The 27,777-nt window shown below is 32.3% G+C and overlaps 1 protein-coding gene and 1 long non-coding RNA gene across 8 annotated transcripts in view; both read right to left on the bottom strand.

The window, feature by feature from the left end:
* Positions 1-27,777, bottom strand: part of FBXL17 (F-box and leucine rich repeat protein 17) — a 476,179-nt gene that overhangs the window by 379,694 nt on the left and 68,708 nt on the right. The gene's annotated exons all lie outside the window — the stretch shown is intronic.
* On the bottom strand, positions 8,241-17,910 carry LOC125963890 (uncharacterized). Its single transcript, XR_007476317.1, has 2 exons — positions 16,537-17,910; positions 8,241-11,344 (listed from the first exon to the last, which is right to left on the bottom strand). It is a non-coding gene; the product is annotated as an uncharacterized LOC125963890 (long non-coding RNA).

Here is a 27,777-nt window from a genome sequence, read left to right as displayed (position 1 = left end):
GCCTATGGAGGAGACACAGGTTCGAGCCCTGGCCCAGGAAGATCCCACATGCTGCGGACCAACTAAGCTCGGGTACCACAACTACTGAGCCTGTTCTAGAGCCCGCATGCCACAACTACTGAAGCCCGTGTGCTGCAACTACTGAAGCCCGTGCGCCTAGAGCCTGTGTTCCTAGAGCCCGTGCTCCACAACAAGAGAAACCACCGCAATGAAAAGCCCACGCACTGCAACGAAGAGTAGCCCCCACTCGCCATGACTAGAGAAAGCCCGCACACAGCAACAAAGACCCAACGCAGCCATAAATAAATAAATTTTAAAAAAAGATTGAGGAAGTAAAACAAGTGAAAGGAAAATATAGAAACCAGGAACAAAAGACCCAACGCAGCCATAAATTAATTAATTAATTTTAAAATTGAGGAAACAGGGCTTCCCTGGTGGCGCAGTGGTTGAGAGTCCGCCTGCCGATGCAGGAGACACGGGTTCATGCCCCGGTGCGGGAAGATCCCACATGCTGCGGAGCGGCTGGGCCCGTGAGCCATGGCCGCTGAGCCTATGCATCCGGAGCCTGTTGCTCCGCAACGGGAGAGGCCACAACAGTGAGAGGCCCGCGTACCGCAAAAAAAAAAAAAATTGAGGAAACAAAACAAGTGAAAGGAAAATATAGAAACCAGGAAACAGGGATCTAACACAGAAAAGAGACAAAAGAAATCTAAATTGAAGAAGGGTTTAGGGCTCCAGGAGCAATGTCTCTAATGAAACACACACACACACACACACAATTATGTTATTAGTTTGGTCATACTGAAAAGAGTTTATAGTTCTGTCAGAGTTCAAGGTAAGAATTAGTAACTGGTACAAAGAAAACTAAGCAAATGGGGGAAGTTATTAACTCAAAAAAATTTACACAAGGAAAAAAAGTGAACATAGTACAATATATAGCTCTGTTGTAAATGTTCCCATAGTCATAATAATGTGATATAAATATAATGGAAGATGAGAAAAGAGAAAAAGGAAAACAGACTATGGTAGGAGGAAAGGAGGGAAAATGCTAAATCATTTTCTTTCACAGTAGAAAGACATTGTGTATTAAAATTGCAAAGTCAGGAAATGGTAGTATGGATTTGGGGAAGGACGATATAGAGGTAAATAAAAAGGAGGAAACAAAAACAAAAAGTTGAAAGCAGTTGTCTCTGTGGAGGAGGACTAAGGCATGAAGAGGGAGGTACCCATTTTTCCCTCTAAGCCTAACATACTTTGACTTTTTAAACTATGTACACTTACTGGTTTCTGAAAATTGTTTAATTATTGAATGAAGTGGAACTACATGAATCAACACTGACAAAATCTCTAAAAAAATATTGGGCAAAAAAATAGAAAACTGCAGACTGTTAGTTCACTACTGACATTTATGTATCAAGTTTAAAAACAGAAAACCAAAACAGAGTGGGAAGGGTACAAAATTGTTCCAAACAAGAACACTATTTACTAGCAATGACACCATGGACAAATGACTTACCAGCTCTTCACCTCCATTTTTTCATGTGTAAAATACAGATAACAATAGTATCTATCTGATAATGTTATTTTGTGAATTAAATGAGATAATGCAGGTGAAGTGGTTGGTACACAATATACTTTTGATAAATGTGTCTTCTTATTATTCCTTTATTTTTTCTTCATTTTTCAATTTTTCGGTAATGGATATGTAAATTTTTAATTGAAATTTTTTCCCAAAATATTCCAGAATTTATTGAAGTAGGAAATGGCATCTATTATTTGAACTATTAGTTGGTGTCAAAAGAATAGCTCGGCCTCAATTATGCCTGCCCTGCACTGACCCCACACACAAACATGAACAAATAAAGAATCATTGGTTTGAATGGGGTGCCCTTCCTCTACTTTTATTCGTTCAGCAGGTACCGACCACTCACTAGGTTTAAGGAATGTATAAGAAGGTACGCGGAACATAAAGATGCAAAATACATGGTTTCTACGCTCAAATAGCTTACTGTAATCAAGGTAGGGAAGCTGAGAGGTAGGTAAATGCAGTGTGATATGCCATGTCATGGCTGTGAAGTCAGGCAGTCTGGGGTTCCAATCCTGGTTCTGCAATCTTAAACTCCAAGCTCCAGTGTCCTATGTAAAAATTTGAATAATAGAAATTGCCTTACAGAGTTACCTAAGGATCAAGATAACATTCTTAAAGCAACTACCACATGACACACAGTAGGTGCTCAGTATTTGGAAACCCTTGGTCCTACTAGAATTGTTGTAGAAGATACATACTTTCAGAAATGGAAAATTCAGGGGAAAAGCCCTGCACATCTGTTACTCTGTAGAACTTTCACAAAAAGATATAAATAAATGATTACAAATTCTTAGTGAGAAAATTTACTTTCAGACAAGGGAAAGCAAGGATTATTTTTTGTGGAGACACTGGCATTTTAAACACCATGTTCCAAAGATCCTAAGACACATTATTTTCCTGTTTTAATATCTCTGAAACAGAATGTACCCAGCAATGATGATGTGTCAGTTTAACTGGCAACATTTTTTCTTAATGGTACATAAAATAATAGATTCAGTGAAGTACAGTAGACAGGGATGAAGGGAATTATATAGAGAATAGCAATACTAAAGGCACAGTACTGAAATTCCCAAGGCATGAATGTTGGCATGTACAGTTCGGGTTGGCCAGTATGCAGTTGTATACAAAGAGGAGTTAGGAAACAAGGGTGAAAAGGCAGTCTGTTCCATTAGTTTGTTTACCTGAATCACTACCATACTAGTTAAATATTGCTGTATGTGGCAAGGTATAAATCTTGGTATGTGGCAGGGTGAGTTCACCCATATTGTTCTTCAAAATTATTTGGTTCTTCTTGCCCCTTACACTTCCATATCAATTTTAAAGTCAGACTGTCTAATGCTGTAAAACATACTAGTTGAGATTTTGATCAGAATCGTATTATTGAACTTACTGGATTTATTTGGGGGATAATTTCTATTCTTATGCTTTCCCGTTCAAAAGCATAGTACCTCTCCCCATTTATTTAGCTTTTAGGTCTTTCAATAAAGTTGTATAATGTTTTTCCATAAAGGTCTTGCACATCTTTTGTTGGATTTAGTCCCTGGTATTTATTATTGGGGTTTTTTTTTAATTGCAAATGGCATTTAAATTACCTTCTGTAAATTGATGGAATATTCAGTAATCTCAACTATATATGGTAATACGATTGTTATTATGTTTAATCTTGTTTTTCTGTATGTTTATATGTATCATAATTTAAAATATAACAAAAATATTTCCATGATACACAGATTAAAACTTCAAAAGTCCAAATAAAAGATTCATAACATATATGCAATTTCATTTAAAACAAGCGAAGCACAGATGTAAACTGTCCTGGAAAGAACATAACATCCAAAACCCACATTCATGTATAATATCATACAATACATATAAAATGGTGGGTTATTAAACACTGGACTAGTTCCATTTCTGCAACCTTGAAATAAATGATAGGAGTGGTAGTGATATCAAAACAATTATTCTTGCTCACTTTAATGATTTTATTAGAGTCAACTCTCTATTGCCCACACCAACAGAGAGAAACATTGACGCTTGCAACAGAAAACTACAGATAACCAACCCAAGTGAGTTGAACATACACTAAAATATTAGGCCTCCCCTAAATTTATAAGTATACAGAACAGCTGGGTCATCATCTGCTCTACTTTCCCTCAAGACAACTTCATTGATTACATGAGACAGCTGGTGGCAGAGAATTGGCAGCAGAAATGAATCCCAGTTTCCTTAAAATCTGAAACAGACTATACACAGACATTTATTTTTCCAAAATTTCTCTAATTCAAGTTCTAAAATGTCCTTACTCTCATAACTTTACCCTTTTCTTAAAGAGTCATTAGCAGACTAAGGAATAAAATCGATGAAATGAGTTCGGGACCAGTATGCTAACTTCCAAACCTCTGTCTCTCGGGCTCCAAATCTTTAGACATCCAACCGCCTACCTGAACATTTCCTAAACTAGTGTCCTCTGACGTCTCAAACATGACCTTTTTACTAGAGCAGTCCACCCCAAGTCCCAAAACTATGACCCCTTTCCAATAGTCCCTATGTCAGTGAGTAGCACCTCAACCTAGAAACCTAGAAGTTGACTTGGGTATTCCAACAAACCTAGAAGTTGTCCTAGGTACTCCTAGAAGTTGGTCTTGGGTACTCAAAACAAAACTGTTGTTGTGAACCACAGCATCCAGTTAATCGTCAAGGCTGACTCCACCTCAATACTCCTTCTACTCACTGCCACTGCCTTCATCAGACACTCATTACCCTTTCCTCTACTATTGCAGTAATTTACTTGGTCTTTCTACCCTCATCCCTCCATCAGAAAATCTTCTGAAAATGTAAATAGGTACATGTTACTCTCCCACTCAAAATTCTTTAATGTCTCACCAATGCTTACAGGATAAAATCCAAAATTCTTAGCATAACATCCAAAAAGCTTTTATAGCCTACATTTCCAGTCAGCCTCATAGGTCCATAGTCTCCTTTTCCTAGCCCTGCTCTCTAAATGCCTCCATACCTCTGCACATAATGTTCCCTTAACCTAAAATCCCTTCTTTATTTTCTATTACTACCTGGAAATATTCGTCAATTCTCTGTAAACAAAACAAAGCATCATCATCTCACAAAAACCTTCTCTGAACCCTGAAGAAGACTTAAGCACTGCTCTAAAGTTTCCTTTGAATCATGCTTTATTATATAGCACATATAACACTGCATTTTAATTCTCTATTAATAGCTTTCTCTTCCTAAATAACACTTAATTGGGAAATATCCAGAATTAAAGCATAGTGCCAGTATTCATTAGACACCAAAAAACATTTGAATAAACACTGTATATTTCTATTAACTTCTTATTAATCTGAAAATATAGTTATCACTGATACTTTGAAATTAAAATATTTCTTGGTAGGAGTCATTACATCTCACAATGAGGAATTTTCATTATAAAATGATATACTGCCTATTAATATGAGTTATATATAAAATTGAAATAGTTTACACTAGTTTTAAGTGGCCTATTCATTTAAAAAAGGATTGAAAATTTTCTAATCTAATACAAAGTATGAAAATTGTAAATCCAATAATTAAAAGCTATTTTCAAATATGGAGACAAGCATAATTTTGTTCCCAGAAAATAATTCTGGAATATTTATGTTTCCTCTAAGTTTAATGTCTCTACTTGATTCTGAGCACACAAATTTGAAGGAATAATTTTCTATTTACTAAACAGTAAAATATAACTTTAAAATTGTATATTTAGACTATATTCATACTCAAATGTTTAATTAAATCCCCTCAAAATTATATTTACTGAATCATCATACATTTGATAACCATATGATGAAACAACATACAAAAAGTAAACAGAAAGCCATTTGCAGTTAAATTACTCATTTCAAACTGCACAAATTATTTAAGAACACTAGCAACAGCAAGGAACTCACTCAGGAGTAATGTATGTCAATCATTAAGAAAAATAATTCAAAGCAGACACACATAATATTAAGCAAACACAGACTGTCAAATTAATACTTATTTCTAATATAAGCACTCAACCACAGAAAAAATGATATATATCAATGATACTTTTTAAAACTTATGCAATATGTACACTCTTAATCGTACTAAATTGCAAAATATATGATTCAACCAAAGATAAAATTTCTGTGTACTCTATTGTCTGAAATACATGTTTTATAATTCCAAGAAGTTGAAAGTTCCTTAAAAACACTTTGCGTTTACAATCTAATATTAATACTACTCAGTGATTCTCATTCATTATGAAAGTTTTTATGAATTTTTGAGAACTGTCTAGATTCAGAAGCATAGATCCCAGTGGATGCTTTTAACCTTCATCTTACCAGTGCCAAATGGTGAATAAAAATCTCTAACTGGGGGCTTCCCTGGTGGTGCAGTGGTTGAGAGTCCGCCTGCCGATGCAGGGGACACGGGTTCGTGCCCCGGTCCGGGAAGATCCCACATGCCACGGAGCGGCTGGGCCCGTGAGCCATGGCCGCTGGGCCTGCGCGTCCCGAGCCTGTGCTCCGCAACGGGAGAGGCCACAACAGTGAGAGGCCCGCGTACCGCAAAAAAAAAAAAAAAAAAAAAAAAAATCTCTAACTGAAGAAATCAGATTTAACTATAACATTATATATGTATATAAAAATATTTCCTTGACATTTCCTTATGTATCCACCTATCCTCTCTCCAAAAACCAATGAAAGAAAATCAGGAAAATATTTACATTCAACTTGGTTGGACGTGATGAGAAAGTTAATCAGACCAACAAGGACGGGAAAAAGTAAAAAACAAACCCTTCTACTGAGATTACTATACTCAGCCTATTTTAAAAAAAAAAAAAAAAGCCTATGCTACGTCTTCATTTTTTAATTTAAAAGTCTACCTAAAAGGATCAGGTGCCAATTTCTTATTTTATTTTCTTAACAACATTTCTCTATATCTCCAAAAAACATTTTGGTTCATAGTTATTTAAAGTGATTTTACTGTACCATAATATAGCAACAACTCTAATAAAATATTAAAGTTATTTATATACATGTGCATATTTTTTTAAGTCTTAAGGATAAGCTTACTAAAACTTAACATAATTGAATTCTCAGTTACTAAACTCTTAAACAAAATGGCTTTCAGATATTCAAGGGAAGATTTTAAATTAGTTTTAAAATGTGATATTTTACTGCAAAAAAATGATCTTTAAGAACTATGCTTCAAATTTGTGTACTTTCTCAAATTTTGAAATTTAATATTATCTAACTGGCTTATTTTGTTTTTAAAATAAAAACTGTTAATATTTAGTAAGCATTTACTATGTACCAGGCACTATTCTAAGCACATTACATATATAAACATATTTAGGGGCTCAGGAATTAAATAAATTGCTCCAGGAGACAAAGCAGAAGAGCTGGGATTTGAGCACATTACATATATAAACATATTTAGGGGCTCAGGAATTAAATAAATTGCTCCAGGAGACAAAGCAGAAGAGCTGGGATTTGAACCCAGGCAGTCTTGTCCAGAGTCCATACTCTTTACTATAAGTTTACAGCCTCTTCTGTGCCAAGGACTATGCTTGGGACTTGCAATGCAAAGTTCACACAATCAAACAAAACACACAGTCTCTGTTTTCAAAGAGTTCATAACTATTTATACATATATAAACCAACAATGTTTCTTCTAGTGATAAGAGACCTTCTAGTAATATGATCCAATTGCTAGTAGAGCTCAAATCAGTCTAACTAATTCTTAAAGTAACTCTTCACAAAGGAGATGACATTTGGTTTCAAAGGGTGGGAATGCGAAGGGAAAAACTCTAGAAAGGTAGATTAGAAACAGACTCTAAGGTCCCGATGAATGCTGTTCTAAGGGATTTAGATTTGACTGTGTAAGCAATTGAGAGAGAAAGAAGGATTTTTACTCTGTCCAGCCAAGTGTTTTAGTAATAATAATAAAAAAAAAGCAAAAATACTTTTCAGTGTTATTGAAGATAGGTGGAACAAGAAAGAGATTGAAGACAATAACATTAGTTAGAAACCTACTAGTAGAAGAGTCAGAAAAAAAAGTACAGAGAGAAGAAAGAATGAAGAGTTATTTCCAAAGTTTAGAAACTGAATTTGATGGGAAAGTGGAAAAGATGAGACTGGATTGAGTCTGAAGTTTCTAGCTTGAAAGACTAACAAGTGATAACATTAAATGGATACAGAAGAAAGCAACAGGAGTCAAGGGGAACTGGGATATGATTCATGATTTCAAACAATATAGCTGACACTACAAGTCTTGATCTTTATAATAAAAAAATCAGCTGCTTTCTGTTATGAAACATATTTGTATATAAAATACAAATATGTTTCTTTTGACCCTATTTATACTATTTTCTTGATAAGAATACATCTAATACTAAGCATGGAACAATTTCTTCTTAGAAAGTATGACCTAAAATAAAAAGATCAACCTCCCTAAAACCCCAAAACACTGATTTATTTACTGTACATTATTAATATATGATGGGTAAGACTTTGATACAGCTGTAGCACTTACTTTGATGTCAGCAGTAGCAGAAGTACCCCAGTTGCCTTCTATACCCAGTCTTAATGAAAATGTATTTTTAATACCTGAGTATCATATGTCACTTCAGACATTTTCTGCTTTGCTCTGAGTAATAGTTTATTTTATTAATTTTGTGTTAATATATATTAAAATAAACATTTTAAAATTAATCATTTGTTTTATTAATGCCTACTAGAGTTATAAGTATCCATTTCAAATGAAACAAAACATTCAATAGTCTAAAATTATAAAAGATACATAACTGCAAAAAAAAATAGTAATTGCTGCTTTTAATACAAGAATTAATTGGTTTTTACTTCAAATTGTTATTAAATAAGAAAAACAAATAGAAAAGGATTTCATTTTCTTAAAAATTAAACCTAGCATCATTCAGTTAACACACAGTTAACAACATAGGAACTGACTTCCTCATTTTGATAATTTCCACATGAGGCAAATAAAATAATCATCTCCTTTAATAACTTCATAAATAAACCCAGGGTTAAGACCATTCACTTCCTTAAAAAAGGATAACTTATAATTCAGTAGCAAAGAGCAAAGTGAAGAAAACAAATAGTAAAGGTGGTAAAGGTGGATCATTTTATAATCTATAATAAACAAGGCATTCTGGTGAATTTCATGAAGTATAGTTTTCAGACATAAATCTATATACTGTGACAGAATTATATAATATATAAGACCTCAACAGTTAAAGAATGCAATCATTAAATTAAAAAATTTTTTTGCTGAATTCACAAATTAAAATACATTAGTTTGACCAACAGGTGGTGCTCAATCTCCATTTATAAAGAGAATAAACATCCCCCAAAGCATTTCCAATCCAATGAAATCATTTGCAGACTATGTGGCAAATTTTAAAACTCAAACATCAGAAAACCCGGTGTATAAACATTATTTTAACTGTTTTACTGTGCAGAGGAAAATTGGTTACCTTGCAAAAGAATTTTAAAACTGATACTGACTGCCCATTCATCCATAGAAGACTTTGCTAAAACAGTTTTTTTTAAATACTGCTGAAACATTTCTTTTAAAAAGTAACATTCAATACTGTAAAATGTTATGCAACACAGAAATAAACTTTTAAAAATTATCCCAGTGTTCATTATAAATTAAGAAAAGACTAAAGTCATTTTATTTTTTTACTTTTTTTTAGTCATTTTATACCAGCTTAACTCATGCTTTAGAATTCTTACTAAGTATTTAACACTCTATCCTTTGCTAGAAAGACAGTTTTTAAAGCTAACAAAACCTAAATTTTTTGGCTAAACTAGAATCAGCCGATTTTTGAAAATTCAGGTTTCTATATGGCACTATATTCTTTATTTGTAAAAACAGCTTAAGACTCAATTGTCTGGTTGAATTCTAAATGCAAGTTACTCTCACCAAAAGCAATATTGTTACTTCTTATCTGAACTGTGATCAAACAGTTTCACTCTTTCATTACCACAAATACCCAAGTAGGACTTATACAATTTTAATTTATCTGTCACATAACTAAATTTTTTTTCTTCTTAGGGAGAAAGAAGCACAAAGTACTACAGAACTTTTGCAAAATATAGCATCATATGATAGAAAATGCCCCAAGACAACTTTTAGTCTATTCAAGTTATAGTCTTCTTACTACTTAATGTGAAGATAAGAAGGCATACAGTATTTGGTTTCTAAATGTCCAAAAAAAAAGGACAGAAGACACTAAGAAAAATTACTTTTTGTATAAATTCTGTGCATAGAAAAAAGACGTTGCTACGTATTAGTCAAAGGGAGAGCAATAAAGCAGGATAGACATGGATTTAAACTAAAATCTAAACAAAACAATTTCAATGGGCTTACAGTTTTACTGGAAGCACCTAAAGCCTTAAGTTTTACTCTACAAAAATTAAATGCCACTGATTACTAACTCAATAATGTTAAAAAGAAATCAACTCAAATTCAGTCTGAGATATGGGAAACAATGTTGTAATCGTAGAAAATATTAAAAAAAAATTTTAAAAGCAATGTTCTGGATCAAGAAAATACAGTACATTCCTTGATAACATACTATCTTCCTCATACAGAATTTTAAAGTATCAGAAGTCTTATTCCCAATTCATTCTTTAATTTTTAGACCCATGTTTATTTATTCACTGTTATTAACCACAAATTAAAAGTCTAATTTAGTTCTTACATGTCTTCAAAAGGAAACAAAAAAATTTAAAACTGAATACTTTGGCATTTAAAACATATATATTTATTCTTGTTTATAAAATGAAAGTCTTTTTTTCCATATCCACATTGAAATTCTGGCTCATTGATCTAAAAATTAACCTTCAGTTTTATGTAGTACCAATATTTCATTAAAATACAAATAAACCATATTTTCCTTTGTTACCTAACTGCCAATACTGAAACCTAGTTTTAACATGAGTACACATCTGAAACAGTAGCCCCAAATTTATGTTGCTTTTCTAAAGCAGTCTGATTTGTAACAGTTTCTAAAATCCTCTAATAGTGTTAAAGTCACTTAGACAAGATTCTACCAAAATCTTGTTTTTCATTTAAACTGATGGCAAAGTTGGTTGCATCTTTGTGACACACAGACTAAATTCCCAATTCACAGCTATGTAGTTTAAAGCTCCTTAAGCAAATCCCTCACTTCTACTTCCCTTGTAAACGTGAGGTTATTACCCCTCGCCCAAGATACCATTAAGGTATATTTTGTGCATACACAGAAAAGTTTCAAACTTTTTTTTTCATATCTATACAAGCAGGTTTACATTACAGAAATATGCATTAGAAAACAAAGACATGCCTAATTTTTAGGGACAGAAAAATGTTTAAGTTACAATGTAAACATTATTGAAAAAGGAAAGAAAAACCAGCAGGTAGGCTCATTTCTACATAATCCTTCCTTTTTAAGATAAATATTCCCTACAGTAAACTTACTGGATTTTACTTTTCAATAGCTAAAATGAATATCTATACTTTGAAATGCAAAAAATATATAAAAATTTTTTTTAAAAAAAGGCCAGTCTGCCCCTTTTCATGATTGGCTGCTTGTCCAGTAAGACCTGGGTCCCTAGGTATGTTATCCGCTCTGCAGGAGCTGATTGAAGCAGTGCATGTGAAATTCGGAAGGATCCAGGAGGAACTAAATAGCGTGGAACACAATAACACGATAAAATGTCAGTCGAGAATCTGAAAAAAAGGGTAGATGTCATGGAAAAATCATTAGATATTTCTTCCCAGAACATCTGAAATGATGGGTAAATGAACCTACATGTTCAAATTTACACCCTGCACCCTGCAGTTTCAGAAGATGAATTTCTTAAAGCTCAAAAGGAATGTGTCCATTCTCACAGAGAATTCTGATTACAGTTTTGAGTTTGTATAATCTCTAATTTTTAAAGCCATAAATAGATGGTCACATATCAGTGTCTCACTTGAAATTTTTAAAACACATTTTAAAACACATTTTAATCGAATCATTGGGTCTGCTAATGATTAGATTAAATGATTTAATATTTATATCTCTGACTCAAAAAAATTTTAGGGACTTAATTTTCAAAGTTTCACTTAACTGATACTAAAGCATTCCTTCTACTTGATGGAAAAAATTTTAACAGGGAAGAAAACATATTCAGATCTAAAATGAAGGATACTTTATACAGAGACAGAGACAAATACAAATACAGAGACTACTACTTGTTCAGTGCCCCAATTTAGAGACAAATAGATTCATAATTTTGTTTTCAGGAACAATTTTGGAATTGTACAATAAATGCTTCCAAAAAGAAAGATAATTGTTTTAATTAAATGTGTGGACCAAATATCTACTGTACTATATAGGGCAGTTGTTAAAAATTACGAACTATAAAAGAACTGCTTCTTTTATACTACCTAATTATCTCCATATGGAGGTTTTTTCTGTAAAGTATGTTTAACAGGGCTCTATATACAAAAGAGATGTATTCATTCTATGAAGTTTTGTTTAATTTCATTTTGCTATGGCAGCAATTTGAGAAAACCTAGAGGGCAGCTCCTAGACCTAAAAATTATTCATTAGTATAAAATAACTCAGTTTCTTTTACACAAAAAGAGGCAACAAAGAGAAAGGAAAAAAATAAAGATGTGTATTTCTGGCTACATTTTTATTACCTAGAATTTTTATAATGAAGGTCTATATGCAATTATTTTACACACATAAGGGTAAAATTCCCCTAGTTCCAAAAACTGATGACTCATAGTTAGTAAAATAAAATGAATATTAAAGAATATGTATATATGTTTAAATCTTTACAGTTTAATAGCTTAAAATAAAATCTATAACTAGATTATAGAGTAAAATGTAGTATACAAATACATGAACATAATAAAAAGTAACGGACCTACTAAAGTTTTTTCTATGAAATGAAATTGATTCATGGAGTAACCACTAGAGCATTTTAACTGTAGCTTTTTACTGCATTTTTGTCTACCAATTTTGAGAAAAGATACAGATAAAACTCAAGGATCTCTGAATTCTGTTATTTCCACCACTTATTAATTCTGTGACCTTTGGCTTTACTTTGTTGCTCAGTTTTCTATTACCCTGTCTGAAAATGGAGGGGGCATAAATTTCTATAGATGAATTAAATAATAAAAATCTAAGATGAGTTTAAGAGTTTTTAAAAATTCATCTTAATAAAGGAAATTTTAAGAATAAAACAAGTCATCTTTTCATGGAGAACTGTTGGCATTATTTGAATTGCAAAACAATTCTAAGCCAGCAATTTTACTAAATTTCTTTTAGCACACAATTACTACAGCTTGTCTATGCTGCAAAATTCTTACATCTTTCTTATGCAGCACTTTAAGTTACAATTCTAATAGGCAGAAATGTAAACACTATGTTAACTACTATGTGAATGCAATAGAAATTAGTTGTGGTAAGTTTTGTATTTTTGGCTTTAGTTGAATTACCATAGATCTAACCCTAAGAAAAAAGACAAACACTGGAAAAATAACACTTATTCTTAAATGAATTGTAAATAATAAAACTGCATTATTCCTGGAAAATGTGTATCAGTTATCAGTATAAATGGAGTAGGTTAATAATTATTTTACTAAGAGACATGGTATGGTTCTTCTATTTAGTAGAGCCATAAAAAGTTGGAATCCAAAAATCTTTGGCACATCAGTTCCTAGAATGATAATTTCTATGGATCTGTAAGTATCATATTTTTAACTCTGCTAGTAACAAAATCCAGATATTCCTCATTCTTAATGGAAGATACAAGTATTGATATAACAGGATAACTAATTTTAAGAATACCTCCTAGAAGGACAGGCAATCCAACCATTTCTCATGTCGTGATTAGAATATGACATTTCTTTGCACCAACCCATCATAAGTCTTTCTGAAAAACATGCCACAAATTTGGACCAATCAATAAAGCAGTTGGTCAAGGCTAATTTAGCTGAAAATACAGATGTCAGTGTAACTAAACTGGCACATCCCAGGAAAAACAAAAGTTTACACTAAAATAGAGACAAAGATACTATAATGATTATCTCTAGATGAGTATAAAGTCATCAACAGTCAAAAATACTTCCATGAATATATCAATACATTGTAACTGGAGAGTAATTTCTCTCAAAAAGGTGGATGGAGGATTCACTTTTGGTTTATGGAATAGCCATTTCAAACAAAACCCCAAAATTAAAGTTGGAAACACATACTGCTTCTTCACCTTATTAAGTCTTAGAAGCCTCCCTAAATGAGTCTTTAGCCTGAGGAAATAATCACTTTCAAATTAACCCTTTTTAAAAAGTAAATTAGCTTATCATTGTTTAGGCTGAGAAAGCCTTAAAAAATTAAGATACTTACAAAATATAATTTCTACAAAGTCTGAAAATTTTCTTCTAACCAAACAACTGTAATTAAGATAATAATTTTTCTCATTAAATCTTAAACCCAATTGAACCATTTAAGAAATACATTAAGTGTTTTAATTTAAATGTTTTCCTATATTTAAATAATACTTTAAGGAATAATATGTTTGTATTCTGTGAGGTATTTTAATATAACTTATTTTTTTCAGAAACTGACATATATCTTTTATATATACACTAATAGTTTTTTCTATAAGGTAACCTATGGAATTCATATATAGATATATTTCATTTTTTAAAAAACCGATGTTGAAAGAGAAATCAGTGATAATTCACAGTTCAAAATAATTTTTCATTTTATTAAAAAAAAAGCTACATCATTTCTTTAGGCCCAAAATGTCACAACTAAATTAACATGTTACCAAGGTAAAATAAAAATGGAGATTTGCATTCACTTTTTAAAATAGAGAACCTAATACATAAAGCTACAAATACTACCATTGTAAGAAAACAGTTGTATATGAAATTGTATAGCTTTACCATTACATTCAAGTCCCTGATGCAGATCCAGCTAGTGGTAGCAACAACACAAAATGCTGAAATCTTAACATAAACACTCTTCCCTAAGCCTTAGAAAAATCATGAGATTCTCTCATACATATGCAGTGCTTCAAAATATAGTCCCTTTACTAACTGTGGCCTCTAAACTACCCAGTATAGGACTCAAATAACAGCCATACACTGAACCATAACATATGGCTAAAGACAGAGAGCAAAATGACCACCATTAGATGAGCCACCTAGAACACACTTCTAGTACCAGCTCAATTCCATTTGACTAGATCACTTCCCCAAAACACACACACACACACACACACACACACACACACACACACACCCCACAATCAACACTACCCATTCTTTTTTTCCATATCTTGGTCTTCTAATTTAAGACTAAATGCAAACAAAGACAAGTCCAATTGCTTTATTTCACTGTGGAAAATAACTCTGAATTTGAGAGAGATGAGTCTGCTCAACATAAATATATGTATTCTGAAAACTTTACTTGTTACTTCAACTAAAGGCTTTTCTCATTTAAAGTAAAGAAATCCAAAACTGAAGTATTTTAACTACAGGAGCAATTTTTAAAGTTTGGTCCAGGGATTCTCACTCAGGACCTGCTCAGGGTATCTGCAATGTCAAAACTATTTTAATAATAATACTAATGCATTAATTGTTTATTCCACACTCATTCTCTGAATATAGTGCAGTTTTTCACAAACTATATAACCTGTGATGACATCACTTTAATGAGTGATGGAATATATGCTTGTATATTAAATTTTCTCATTTTTAATTTCAAATGCAAAACATAGCAATAGATACAACAACATGAACAATGTTGTTCATGAGAGTCCTGAATAATTCTTAAGAGTGCAAACAAGAAATCCATAAACCAAAGAGATTAAGAAATACTGAACAGAGGAAATTTGGTCCCTAGAAATACTGCCTTTAGGAGGGGAGATCATATACTATGCTCCTTCCTCTATCTCCTTCACAGCCCCAAGACATGTATCTCCAGCCCTTTTAATTTTATTACAGTTTCAAACCCAAAACAAATAATCTATCATGAACACTAAACACTCTCAATACAGTTGTTTTAAATAAATACAAAGCAGCCACAATTTCCATGCAAATTTATATCTACTACTTTTATGATTATTTAATTAAATCTGTTTTTCTTCAAGTACCAGCATTCAAGAAAAACTATTTTAGTCTTAATTTGAACTACTGATTCTGTTTTAGTAACTATATTTCAATAGTGTTATTTATTTTTATTTCATTATAACTTTCAGTAGTTAAATCTAATAGGTTAACTCAACATTTATAAAATAACCAAAGAACATAATTATCACTTAATTGTTTTCATGAGAAGCCATTTTCTAAATTCCAATCAAATTCATAAATAAACCTATGGAATACAAACACTTTTCAGTGAAGATTTCCTCTAATTATTGAAACAAAGCTACCAAGTATACACAAATATACACGTTGCTTTAATTTTACCCTTTGGGTTGCCAAGAACAAAAAATCAATTCAAATGAACCCCAGAGAAAGGAAATCTCAACAATCATCACCACAAGAATGAAAAGACCTAGGCACCAAGAGAGCTCTTAAACTCCCTCTCTCTAAGTGTTGTTTCTACCTCTCACATTCAGTATTTCTTTTCTTACCTCATATCTAACCCTTATACATACTTGATAAAAAACAATTTCCGTACCCTGTGGGAAGTGAGACTTCTTCCTGATCTTTCTTTACAGTAAAATAAAAATAAAACTTTTCCATTTGAAACCGATTCTCTACTGTACATCTACAATAAAACTTTTCTATTAGGAACTGATTCATTTTTTACAACTTCTAACTCCCAGGAGAAAAATTTGATCAGTTCTTGGGAAAGGTAAACTTCCTAAGCTTCAATTTCCTCCTCTGAAAAATGGGGAGATAATAATACCTACCTCATAAAGCTGTCATAAATCAACAAGTCTTAAAAGATGAGCCTGGTGGAAAAGAGGGGAAAGAGAATTTTGAGCAGGAAGAAGTGAGCATGAATGGCATGTTCTGCAAACCACATATGGATTCAGATAAGGCAGAATGGGTTTGTAAGGACATAGTAGGAGCAAGGCTTGCTAAGCAGAAGTCAGGCCAAGTCAACCATTCTAAGGAGTGTGGGGTCTCTACCTTATATGAGAGGAAAAGACATTTAAGGATTTCCACCCAAGAATGAAAACAGAAGAAAAACAGGTTGAGAGAAGGGGGTAGGTAAGATTATGAGTTTAGTTCTACTGAGTTTTGGCATGCTCAATTTGAACTGAAAATAAAGGTTTATAAAAGAGAATAAGACTAAGAATTATTCAGCAGTCTGAGCATACAGGGAGTAGCTGAAGTCGGAACTCAAGCAGTTGTTAAATGGTCCTTTTCCAACTATTTAGACCAATCTCCACAGAAACATCCATACATTTATCTATCCACTTCTAAAACTAAAGTTTCTTAAAACAATATTGACCTTTACTATTTAATACATCTGAATGCTTCCATTCCTATTAAAAAAAACTGCCAAATTGGGCCCAATAAATTTATATCAAAACCCACTACTGGAGGCTTTACTGACAGAATAATACTGATATAAGGTACTGTTGTAGTACTCAGAGCAGACTCCTATATTCAAGAGCCATTACATTTGTATTTTTAAGTCTTATCCATAATTGTTTATGTACATGAAGGAATAAATTTGTGTATTTTTAGAGAATCTTTTTGTTTTGAGGGTAATCTTTATACATTTTCATGAAAAAAAGGATGTACATATATTTATTGTTATTTTTATTCTGTGAGCATTTAAATATTCAGAGAAAATGTACTTCCCAGTGCCTCAAGTACAGCTAAAGGTTTAATGTGTAATGCTGTGAAATAAATGAGAAATCTACACTGGTGGTTATGTGTTTGATACATATTACTAATGGATACAGGTCTCAAAGAGGAATTTTTACTATGTTTAGGTCTAAAACATTAGGTTCAAAAATTTGCTATAACAGAAGTAGTACAGAGCAGTGGTTAGGAACATGTATTTTTGATGTCATACTGCCCAAATTCTAACCTTGGCCCTGAAATTTACTACCTGTCATCTCTCTGTGCTTCAAGTTTCCTCATCTGAAAATGGAGATAATAACAGTATCTACCATAGGGATGATGTGAGAATTAAAGGAGTTAAAATATATTTAATGCTTCACAGAGTGTTGGACTCAAATGTTAAAATATTATTATTATTTACCTTGGAACAAGTTATCTAACCAGACTCTTACTTCTTTTAAGTGAAGGGGCTTCCACTGTGTGGTCTGTCAAGTATTTCATCATTCTGAGTATAGGGAATAAAGCTGCCATTTTTTCCATCATGGTGTCCACAGACTGCTGAGTCATAGGATTTTAAGTTAAGTACAATCTGAAGGTCTTTTATAAAAAAAGAGCTTGAACCTTCATACTCTCTTCTCTAATTATCACTTGTGAGTATATAAAAAAATCCAAAATACTGACACTAGTAATTGCCGCTTACCATTTAATGACTATGCCTTCCTCAATACCTGTCAATTTTCAGTTCTTATACTTTCTCTTTTTGATGGTATACCCCAAAAGTACTAAGTCTGGAACCACTGACTATCAGATCAAGTACCCATATACCTTTCAATTATCCCTGCCTGTATCACTGTACATAACATAGTAATGTCATTGATAGTTGTTATAGTGATGACTTTCTTGAGCCACCAAGAAAAGGCTAATTATCTTGATATATTCTCTTTAACATATTTTAGAAAGACTGCCTTTTAAAAGGTTTAAAGTGAAATGAGTGACCTTCAGTTATCTAGTCTAAGGTGTTAACTCTTTGGTAGTATAAGTAAAATCCTGTTTTACTCTATACCATATCAACCTCTGATTCTGTTTAACATATGTATTTCCATTTGCTTATAGATGATCCTTACATGAAGATACTTGGCTGATATGCTGACAATAAGTTCTATTGGACAAAATATTCTGTATAACAAATTACCTTTAATCTTGGCCCAGGAGAGTATATTCATTGTAATAAAAGTTGCTTCCATTGAGATATATTGTTATAAAATATTGAGGAATAAAGAAAAGACTGGCCATCATAAGTTTTCTAAGCATCTCCAGCTTCTTTTAAGTTTTATCTATGTGTGTATGTGTTTTATAATATAACTATTTCATTTAAATAGTGTATGTTTTAGGAGACATAATAATAAGACAGGATTTCTTAAATATTAGTTGATCAATGAATACTGCCTTAAAAATTCATGTTCTCAGTTCTGTTTGTTCCTATAAACTGATAGAAACACGACTTTGTCTAATTTCTACCCCATCTACCTAAGAAAATTCCTACTACTGCTGTTTCTAACTATCTTGCTTTTCTTTTTTTTAATTTTTATCAAATAAAATTAAGGCATGAGAAAGAACATTTTGTATTAATAGTAAAAACTAACAAGGGGGCGATAGTAGTACTAGTAAGAATAATAGTAGCATGAACAGCAACAACAACAATAACAAATAATGGTGATTTTCATTTTTTGAGTGCCTAGAAAGCATAGACACTGTGCTAAGCATATTATATATATTATCTCATTGCAACAATCCTATGAGGAAAATTTAATTATCACTTTATGGTTTAGAAAAACTGTGGTTCAGAGAGGTTAAGTAGCTTGCCCAAGATTACAATGGCTAGTAAGTAGTGGAAAAGAAATTCAAACCAACTTGGCTTCCTTAATACTACACACAACCCTGACTCCTGCTGGTATATTCTGCAGTCCAAAAAAGTTTTGCTTTAGAGAAAAAATGTTAATCTAATTTGGGGGGAACCTCCCTTGTAGATTATATATAAGCAATTATTCTACAAAATTGCTTAACTACTAAAAGAATCTAAGTGAGCAGTGTGACACCTCTTGCTGTTATTTAGAAGAGAAGTAACTTTTGTCCTCATTTCCTCCATCCTTTGCCCTTAATGGATGAGAAAACTCTTTTGCTTGAAAAGGAAATAAATAGGTAACATTAATTTTTAAAAAACGTAACTGTTCATTAACTGATTTTCAGGAATTAAAAGATGGATAACAAATGGTTTAGAATAGACACAGGGAAATGAGCATTCAGATATACTGTGGGTGAGATTACAAACTGACACAGCCATTCACCCTGAAGTGTATTCTGCCAACAGGTAGCAAATTTTAAAAGCAAATACCCTCTAGACTCCAAAATTTGACTCTCAGAATATATTCCCAGGAAATAATTGCAGAAGTAAAAGAAAAAAGAAGAAACTGAGGCAAGGATACACAATGGAGAAAAGATAGTCTCTTCAATAACTGGTGCTGTGAAAACTGGACAGCTACATGTAAAAGAATGAAGTTAGAACGCTCCCTAACACCATACACAAAAATAAACTCAAAATGGATTAGAGACCTAAATGTAAGACTGGACACTATAAACCTCTTAGAGGAAAACATAGGAAGAACACTCTTTGACATAAATCACAGCAAGATCTTTTTTGACCCACCTCCTAGAGTAATGGAAATAAAAACAAAAATAAACAAATGGCACCTAATGAAACATAAAAGCTTTTGCACAGCAAAGAAACTATAAACAAAACAAAAAGACAACCCTCAGAATGGGAGAAAATATTTGCAAATGAATCAATGGACAAAGGATTAATCTCCAAAATATATAAACAGCTCATGCAGCTCGATATCAAAAAAACAAACAACCCAATCAAAATATGGGCGGAAGACCTAAATAGACATTTCTCCAAAGAAGACATACAGATGGCCAAGAGGCACATGAAAAGCTGCTCAACATCACTAATTATTAGAGAAATGCAAAACAAAACTACAATAAACTATCACCTCACACCAGTTAGAATGGGCATCATCAGAAAATCTACAAACAATAAATGCTGCAGAGAGTGTAGAGAAAAGGGAACCCTCTTGCACTGTTGACAGGAATAAACTGATACAGCTACAATGGAGAATAGTATGGAGGTTCCTTAAAATACTAAAAATAGATTACCGTATGACCCAGCAATCCCACTACTAGGCATATACCCAGAGAAAATCATAATTCAAAAAGACACATGCACTCCAATGTTCATTGCAGCACTATTTACAATAGCCAGGTCATGGAAGCAACCTAAATGTCCATCAAAAGAAGAATGGATAAAGAAGATGTGGTACATACATACAGTGGAATATTACTCAGCCATAAAAAGGAACAAAACTGGGTCATTTGCAGAGATGTGGATGGACCTAGAGACTGTCATACAGAGTGAAGTAAGTCAGAAAGAGAAAAACAAATATAGTATATTAACGCATATGTGGAATCTAGAAAAATGGTACAGACGAACAGGCTTGCAAGGCAGAAGTAGGGACACAGATGTATAGAACAAACGTATGGACACCAAGGGAGGAAAGCAGGCGTGGGGGTGTGGGATGAATTGGGAGACTGGGATTGACATATATACACTAATATGTATAAAATAGATATAGCACAGGGAACTCCACTTTGCTGTAGAGTAGAAACTACCACAACATTGTACAACAACTATACCCCAATAAAAGAAAAAAGAAAAAGAAACTGATCTAGCAATAGTTAATTATTTCAGGGATGTTTATAATACTGAAAAGTCAGAAACATATGCAATAATAAGTAATAGTTACATAAAGCATAGTATTTACTAACATAGAAAAATACGTCTGAGATAATTTAGAAAAAGATAACACAAAACAACACTTAATATGAGCCTTTTTTATATTAAAATAAATATATGTGATGCCTATATGCATTAACAAGTCGGAAATGGGGCTAACCAAATTGTGCATAGTAGATTATGTAGTTGCAAGAACTCTGAAACCATATACTTTATTCATTCATTTATTTATTTTTGGTTGTGCCGGGTCTTAGTCGCGGCCTGCAAACTTTTTTAGTTGCGGCATGCATGTGGGATCTAGTTCCCCTGACCAGGGCTCAAACCCACGCCCCCTGCATTCAGAGGCAAATTCTTAACCACTGCGCCACCAGGGAAGTCCCTGAAGCCATATACTTAAAAAAATACTTTTAAACATACACTTTAAAAGTATTAAGTTCCAATCAACATGTATTCCCATCATAATCAGAAAAGAAGGTCATTTTCATGACATTTTCATGTTTTACATCCTTTAAAAACAAAAGAAATAATCAAGATGCCTACCAAGATGCATGTGCAAAAGTATAAAGAGCAAAAAACAAATAATGTAAATACCAAATGAACATACTTCCCAGCCATGAAGAACTAATGTTCTATCAGATTATTTCTTGTTACGGGATAATGTTCAAAATATATTAATTAGTGAAGCTATACATTAAGTATAACTTCTTTGGAAAATACAAATTACAGTTACATAGAAAAATACTGAGAATATTCACTCAGTATAAACCGGTATAAACAGTGATTGATTTGTCTTTGGGTTGTAGATTATGGGTAATTTGTGATTTCTGCCATTTGTGCTTTGTGTTTTCCAAGCTTTCTTTAGTGAGGATGTATTGATTTTGTAATTTAAAAAGCAAAATAAAGAAATATAAGGATTCTTCACTTCTCATCTGTTTGTTTCAGGCAACAAACTCTACAACCAATACTTCAAATGAAAACTATTCTATTTAGAATAAGTATGATAGATGGCTAAAAATCACTAAAAAGTTTTTCTAAAATTGAAAATTTCTATTAAAATGCAAAGTATCAGTCTCTAAATTAAATATTTAAGAGTTTTTTAAAGCAGGTGAATATCTGTGCATTAAGAGCTACTTTTAAATAATTCTGTTTGAGGAAAATTCAAGCTCTTCCTAAGCATCACCAGGATTTTCTGGAATAGAATTTCCTACAGAAGATCACAGTTTTACAGTTGGAAGATTTCACAAAACAGGTAGTATCTCTGAGTGGACTACATTCTTCAATAGCTGCAAAAGGACAGTGAAGTTAACAAAAAAGCACTTACCACACTATCCACTTACCCTGACCCTTAAATTATGGCCTAACCATTCCTTTTCTACCCAAGAGTCTCCTTATTACAAAAGGTGAAAGTTGTTTTACTCTAAGAAACCATTTTTAAAAATTTTCTGCCCAAAATTTAACCACTTATTTCCATTTAATGATCCCATTAGGCTATCTGATATCCCTAAATGTTTAATTATGTCAGAAACTGACCACTTAAACTCTGTAGCTTCAATAAATAATCTAACTGTGGTTACAATATATATAGTTTGTACTGTAGTAAATTGCATAAATAAAAAAATTACTTTCTATTACAACTTTGAGATATTTTTAAACTATTTCAAAAAACCAATATAGAGATATCTACTCAACAATTAACAAATTAAGTATGTTAGGAAATTTGTTCAATTTTATTGCAGGGTCCTTCTCTCATTGCCATATTAGACAGCCATCACTTAAGCATCATATTGTGGAATTTAAGTTTCTTTGGTTTTAAACAAAAAGCATATATGACTTACAAGCATCCCTTACTTACACGTCCTACATAGCCCAAGGCTGAAAAGTCCGCAGATAATTTTCCTTCACTATCTGCCGCTGCTGGTTCAGACTTAACCTCCTCTCTTCTCCTAGCTAAACTGTCAGCAAACTTCTTCAGATAACTCCAGCCACTGCCATGCTGGCTTTGAGCAAGGAACAACTCCAGAGCAAGTCAACACAATTTAAATGTGGGACTGAAGGGGGAAAGAAAATGAGGGTAAGATAAGCACTATTGAAATCATTGCATTTTACCTTCTGTTCCCCACTGCAGAAAAGTTAACTTACCTATCCTTTCCTCAGGTACTTTTTATCACTAATTCTCTTCATGCTCTTCCTTAGGAATGCTCCAAGGAAGTCTCAGTATTCTTCCAAATATATACAGAAAATGACTTTCAGTTTCTGGGTACCCCAAAATCCACCACTGGTCTCTTTTCTTGGACTGAACCCTTCCTAAGAGTATTTTTATTCCTTTCCCAAATCTCTATTTGTTTGGTATCTGTATAAATTCTTAGAAAACTTTTTAAAAGATAGAAGAAGACTTGCTCTGATGACAGGAAAAGATAAAGAAATGCTAATACTAGAAAGATGAAGGCTCAACGCCAGGAAACGCTGAGTGTGATCTAGTATTTCCAATGGAAGAGTTCTAGTCAGACCCTTTAGCTTACAAACTAGAAAACCTGTTCTCCAGACCCCAGCACCCACTCCTGTGCCCCAGCCAACACTTTGGAGCCACCATGAGAACACAGAAATGTATCCGTTGAACCACCTAAGCTAGTGCTCTAAAGATTATTTTTCCACAGAAACATTTTTATAAAGGCTGGCTGGATCCCATAATACCATCAATATTATAGTTCATGTAAAAGACTACTGTAGACCAGATTAGGGACCCATTACACAAAACACTCCTAGAAAGAAAGAGTGTTCCTAGTTCAACTCCTAAAAAAAAGCACAACTTTAAAAAATCAACTCTTCAAACACTGCTATTTGTATGTCATGAACTACCTATTCTTCTGATGCAACCAGAGCTAGTACAGCAACATTTCCATGTAGAAAAGCAATTTCTTTTCTTCTTATATATATAAGAAATGGATCTCCTTTTCCTAAACTTAAATATCCTGAGTAGCAGATTGCCTGACTGTAGCAGTCCAATGCATTGCTGGAAGGCAATCCAACAGTAGGATGAGAGTAATTTCACACGTATCTTCTATTTAAGCAGTCACACATGTTATGACACTGTCCAAATGCCAAAGTGTGAGCAAAGAAATTAACTTTTATAAAACTAAGTTTCAATTGAAGAGTCCCTTAAAACTTGAGGGGAAAAAAGCCTGCTGTTCTAATTCTGAATTTGTTACTTCAAAAGTACAGGTCATATACTAAATGTTTTTATATCTTTTAAAATACAACTTTGTAAACTTTCTGCAGAAATACAAAGGAATGATTTTTACTCCATTATTATTTGCAGGCCAACTAAATTATTCTACATAACACGTTCACAAATGTATTATTTTTTCAGAACCTTCTAATTAAAATGCTCCAATAATGACCATTTCTAAGCTAATGCATAGTCATTTCAGTAGTTAAAACGTATTCTTTTCTAATTTCACCATAATAAATTAATGGCAGAGACTCTGAATTCCTGCTTTTGTCAGACCCAAGTTACTTACATGAAATAAAACATGAATTTAAACTTAATTAATTATAAACTCCAATTGATAATTTCTGTCATGTTTTCAAATGAAAGTAAACATTTAATATACAGCCAAATCTCAGTTATAAAGATCAGACTGTCCAATGCTCATGATGCTTTTATTTCTCCTTCCATCTTCCACTTTTAGTTCTTTTTCACTTCTTATCTCTTGAATAGACAGTTAAGATGATGCATAAAGTTGTTAGAAAGAAGAATTCATCTATTCCAACTTTCTACCTGATGAATAATCCTTCCAACAATATTGATGTACATATAAGCCCTTCTATTCAGAGAAGTACCTGAGAACACAATTCCTCTGGAATAAGTCCTACACACCACTTACATTTACTCCCAGCCTTGGGCACCTGATTCGATACATATCCTTTGGGACTAGATATTACAATTTGAAAATGATAGGCTGAGTATCTTCAAAAAGAAGAGACTTAAGGCCACTTAATTTCAACCCTACCTTCTATCACATAGTAGTCTACCACAGTGTTACTGATGGAAAAATTAAAACAGAGAGATCTAATTCGTCATTCATTTATAGCAAGCTAACAACTGCAAATTATACCCTTAGTAGCTATACTAAACTATTCTGCTCATTTACCTTTCAGTAAAAGTTGGATAGTAGCAAGGGAAAGATTAAACATAGGTCAGTATCAGGTTTGGTGATTGTCCTCAATTATTTATATTTATATATTATTATATGTATATTATTTCTCTACTCATTACTAAGATAAGGGTTATCAGTTCACTCAAGTCTCAATGACAACGAAGACAGAATATTCTGTAAAATATGGAGGTAAATATCACCATTTATAACTCTCTACATTGTAGTTATTTAATGCCTATCAGCCTTAGTCCCAATGCATATATAAAAATCATTTCTGAACATTCAATGTTATAGTGTTCACTTTATTTTACATTATATAATAATAGAGTTACATAGCATAGGAGAAGGAAAATCTGATTAAAAATCTGAAAATAAAATTCTTAATAATATGAGCAGTTATCATCAAGAAAAATTTATGCTTTCACAATCAAAACAGAGGGTGGTGAGAAATATATTGATGGCAAAAGGTTAAAAATTAGTGAATCTGATTAACAGATACAAACTACTATACATAAAATAGATACACATAAAGTAGATACAGACCAAAAAAGAATTCACTGTATAGCACAGGGAATTATATTCAGTATCTTATAACAAAACTACAGAGGAAAATAATCTGAAAAAACATATATTTTATATACATATATATATATATATATATAAATAACTGAATCACTTTGCTGTACACCTGAAACTAACACAATATTGTAAATCAACTATACATCAATTAAAAAATTAGTGAATCGGGGTAAAGGGTATATGAGATATCTGTACTACTCTTGGAACACTTCTACTTTGAAATTATTTCGAAGTAAAACAATTTAAACACCTAAATGAAGGCAAGAAACACCAGATTTAAAACACTGTCTTAATACAACCAACAGTTAAAAAGTAATCAAGCAGCCTTAAATGCTAACATTTTTCCACATTCTTCAGAATACATTTTCTCCTGAACTGTGTGGTACAAGAAAGAAAAATCTATAACTTCAAATACACCCTTAAAAATAAACATAGACTTTGAGTTGTCTGACAATATCGAAATGGTTTGATCAAGATTATGTTTACAAAGACTAGACTTAAAAAAGAAAAATAATTCAGTATGCAACAACAAATTCCTAAGATTTTCCCATAGGTAAATTCTAAAAATTAGCACAAAAAGGGAAATAATTTATAATTTAATATCCTATTCATACAGTTGCCGCATGTTGCGCTCCAAATGCCATACTGATATTATTTACTTTAATGCTAAATTTTGTTCTTAGCCTATTTCTTCTTCCACATTACAAACTTAATTCAGATTAAGTTTGTTCAAAAGTTAAATGGTCTGTCTATACTACCTGGAAGTTAGGCACACACAAAAAAACCCCAGTAAAAATTAACATTCAGATTCTGAAATTACTACCTATAAGAGCAATGAGATATGTTTATTTCATTTCATTATGTTGAAATCAGGCAAGAAAATCATTGCAGTTCTAATAAATAATATTACTATATTTGTGTAACATTAATACTTTATAAAATGCTTTAAAATCTATAATCTCTATAATCATATTTTTAGTCTCATAATAACATTGCATGCCAGGTAAAATAGGTATCATAATATCAATTTAATAGGAAAATTTCATAACTTATTGCAATATTAAATTTAAGATCATTTATTGTCCTGTTTTCATATTTTAAAAAAGTTTTTCCACTTTTACGTATAGTTTCATGAACAAAAAGATACTCAACAAATGCCGTGTAATATATCATTATGTTTACCATGAGAACTCTTTCTAAAAATCAATCAAGAATGATAGATTATTTTTGGAACTGATCAGCTAACAAGGTTGCAAAATGCAGTTCATAGTAGGTAAGGGGGAAATAATCAAAACTTAGGAAAATAACATATCAATAAGGTCACTTTATTACTGAAGTAAAAAATAATAAACACACATTCACAAAACGAATTCACAAGTATATTTTTCAGAATCTATCTATAGCTATGAGCTCTAGAGAAGAAGACAGGGAGAAAATCAGCTTGAGTGACTTATTATCAGTTTTACTTTTTTAAAATTTGTTGTTAAAAATAGAAATATCTTAGTAAGATCATGAAGATTCTCTCATTTATAATTTAATATTTTGTTTTTCAATGGTGAGGTGAAAATATTTTATGTATAATTTTACTAACATGGTTATAAATTAATTGTGTTAAATACACTACATTTCAAAATATTTTTCTAACATCAATAAACTGAAATAACACACTACAAATTACCCCAAATGTGCATAATTTTAACCAAATCTGGTAACAGTTCTCTTTCACTGTTTTTCTTCCAATTACAATACAACCAAAAGACCTTTTA

The sequence above is a fragment of the Orcinus orca genome, chromosome 3, assembly GCF_937001465.1.
Source record: "Orcinus orca chromosome 3, mOrcOrc1.1, whole genome shotgun sequence".
Lineage (NCBI taxonomy): Eukaryota > Metazoa > Chordata > Mammalia > Artiodactyla > Delphinidae > Orcinus > Orcinus orca.
The sequence above is the reverse complement of the archived record's forward strand: the minus strand, read 5'-3'. Positions and strand labels throughout refer to the sequence as shown.